Source organism: Bubalus kerabau, chromosome 17, assembly GCF_029407905.1.
Source record: "Bubalus kerabau isolate K-KA32 ecotype Philippines breed swamp buffalo chromosome 17, PCC_UOA_SB_1v2, whole genome shotgun sequence".
Taxonomy (NCBI): Eukaryota; Metazoa; Chordata; class Mammalia; order Artiodactyla; family Bovidae; genus Bubalus; species Bubalus kerabau.
Window position 1 is genome coordinate 43,416,118 of NC_073640.1, and position 3,301 is coordinate 43,419,418.

The following is a 3,301-nucleotide window of genomic DNA, read 5'->3' on the forward strand; positions in this document are numbered from 1 at the left end:
AAGGGACGTTTTGGACACTTGGCAATGTCTGAAGATATGTTTTATCATCACTACCGGAGAGAGGGAATAAGTTCTAGTGTTTTCTTGTGGGTAGAGGTCAATGTTACTACTGAACAGGGCAGTCCCTGACCACAAAGAATTATCTGGCTCAAAATGTCATAAATATTGACATTTAATTCAGAAACCCTGAGTTAAACAGAAGTAGAGAGATTTTAAAAATCACTGGTTCAATAAGAGACTAGATCAATTTCTTCATGGCCTTCAGCCTCTTGTTATAGTCAACAAGCAGTAGAATTATGGGCAGGTTTTAGGAATACAGGAATGAACAACTTTTTATAGAGGACTCCACCTGTGCCCAGACACACAGACACATGTGCCCCAGTGTTCATCGCAGCATTATTCTAGGACATGGAAGCAACCTATATGTCCATTGACAGGTGACTGGATAAAGAAGTTGCGGTACATATATACAATGGAATATTACTCAGCCATAAAAGGAAAGCATTTGAGTCGGTTCTAATGAGGTGGATGAACCTAGAGCTATTATACAGAGTGAAGTAAGTCAGAAAGAAAAAAAAACAAGTATCATATATTAACACATATATATGGATCTAGAAAGATGGTACTGATGAACCTATTTGCAGAGCAGGAGAGAGATGCAGACACAGAGAACAGACTTGTGAGCACAGCAGGGGAAGAAGAGGGTGGGACGAACTGAGAGAATAGCATGGAAACATTTGTTACCATGTAGAAAATCAGATAGCCAGTGGGAATTTGCTGTATGACACAGGGAGCTCAAATCCGATGCTCTGTGATGACCAAGAGGGGCGGGATGGGGTAGGAGGTGGGGGGGAGGTTCAAGAGAGAGGAGACATATACGTATCTACGGCTGATGCGTGTTGCTATATGGCAGAAACCAACAGAACATTGTAAAGCAATTATCCCCCAATTAAAAATAAATTTTAAAATATTTAAGTAATAATTCATTTCCGTTCAGTTGCTCAGTCGTGTCCAACTCTTTGCGACCCCGTGAACCGCAGCACGCCAGGCCTCCCTGGCCATCACCAACTCCAGGAGTCCACCCAAACCCATGTCCATTGAGCCGGTGATGCCATCTAGCCATCTCATCTTCTGTCGTCCCCTTCCCCTCCTGCCCTCAATCTTTCCCAGCATCAGGGGCTTTTCCAATGAGTCAGTTCTTGGCATCAGGTGGCCAAAGTAATAATTTAAATCCTTAAAAAATTTTTTAAAAAAGAAAGAAAAGAAAATTCACCTGGAAGTTAGCCTTTTTGGCTGTTTGTCTTTAAAGATGTATTGAATACTCAACTCAGTTTTCTGTAGAAAATGGCAATGCTCCAGACAATATAATGAAACCAAGAGATCTTTGTGTTTTTGAATATAAGTGGTAACTTCTAAAAAAGAGCCCGTTATCCGTTTCACAAATTCTTCATCCTGATTCTCAACGAGACAACAGAACAGAGGCATGTGGTGCTCCACTGCTTTTGGATTATCACCCAAATTATTTCATTTTCTCTAGGAAGTACTGATTAAATTCTCCTGTCAACAGGTGATAGTCAAAGGCTGTCTCAAAAATTTTTCTCATTAAGAAGACCAAAAATAGAAGTAATTACCAGGCTAAAGTCATTGTGTCTTTATCTTCTCTCTTTATACAATTCACAGATGGAAGGAATCGGACACTCAGTTAATATCAGCATATACGCTATGGACGTACAACTCCTGGATTTTCAAGTGTACGAACATGTGATGGTCTTTATGGTTGCTGCTTGGCAAAAGAATCTTCAGGGCCTTCAACTCAGGAACATGAGCAGCAGTAAACCCAGCACTCCCGAGGTCCCCATTACTAAAACGCAGGATGACACAACCCTTCCAAGGCCAGCAAACACTGGCATTCCAGGAGGACTCAGCAGCACCGACAGGCACTAACTGCAGCCTTCCACGCCAGTGTGTTGGCAAGAAAGCGGGCATATAAGTCAGTGAGCATTTGGCATGAGAATTTCCCATCATCCCCTGTCTCCATCTACCAACTCAGGGCCATGCAAGTGACCCAGCATAAGCTGGGCACGTGGCACAGGTCCACAAACGCATCCTTCTCTTGCACCAGCCTGAGAGTGGTCAGAGCTTTCCATCTGTCCTTGAAGAATAAGGTGAAGTACTTCCTCCTCTTTTCATTGGGGAACTTCAGGGTCACGGAGTAGTTGTTCTCCTTTGTGAACGCTCTCCTGGCAGCCTCATGTTCGGGCCAGGAGGGGACAAGGAATGAGGAGTTGGCATCATCTTTCTTTTCAACAAATAGGACAGGAGCAGCAGCAGCAACACCTGCTTTCTGCTGTCGCCGCACACGGCGGATTCATGGTCGACGGTCAGATCAGTCTCCACGTTGTCCATGTCCTTGAGGACAAAGAGGAGCTTCCTGGGATTGTACAGAATGGGAAAGCAAAAGAAGCAAAGATCAGAATCCAACAGGAGCCTGGCCACTGGGTCAGTCCTTGGCAATCAGCTCAACCAAGCTGCACGCAGCCATCAGATCTATGTTGTGAGAAGGGAGATGAACTGTGTATAAGAGGACGCCTTCCCAGATGTCCCCGTGTGTCCACTGTAACAGCATTACTTTACAATCATCACTTTGCCAGCAGCCTTCTCTCCCACCAGGAACATGTTCCAGCCCTTTCAATATCGTTACTAGGATTATACACAGTATTAAGTATGCTGAGACCACCGACTATCATTTCTTGGTAGAACTTATTGTGAACTTTTTCAAAAAGGCATTTTTTTCCCACTATGGGAGGGTTTTTTCCCTTGAGGAGGACTTCATAGCTTTCTTTGATACCTAAGTCAACGAGCACAGGGCAGAAGAAATATAGAACAGATTAAAAATTCAATGTACAAATATTATATATATATATATATATATATATGTCCTGTCTTTGGCACCTGGAGCCTCCCCTACCTCAGGTTCTCGTACTGCCCAACCCAGTGTCAGGCTGACTGAAGCCCTCCTCTTGGCTCCTATGGGCAAAGTGTGGAGGCCTCCTTCACTGATGCTCCAAAAGCAAAGATCAACAGGTGTCCAGGTGTGTGTTAAAGATGTATCCTCCATCAATACATTTAGCTCCTGGAGGTCCTCACCGAATCCAAAGGCCTGAGACAGAGAAGCCACTTCAAGCTCACAAAGAGGGCTGCAGCACCCAGCCCCCAAGCCCTGACGGAAGACTAGCGCTCTGAATAAAGGGGGCCTGGCCACCAATACTTCACTGACAGCCTTGTGAATGTGGGTAATACG

General features: G+C 44.4%; 1 pseudogene; it reads right to left on the reverse strand.

The window, feature by feature from the left end:
- Positions 1-206: 206 nt before the first annotated feature.
- LOC129630619 (NACHT, LRR and PYD domains-containing protein 11-like) lies at positions 207-2,790 on the reverse strand (annotated as a pseudogene).
- Between the last annotated feature and the right edge of the window lie 511 nt (positions 2,791-3,301).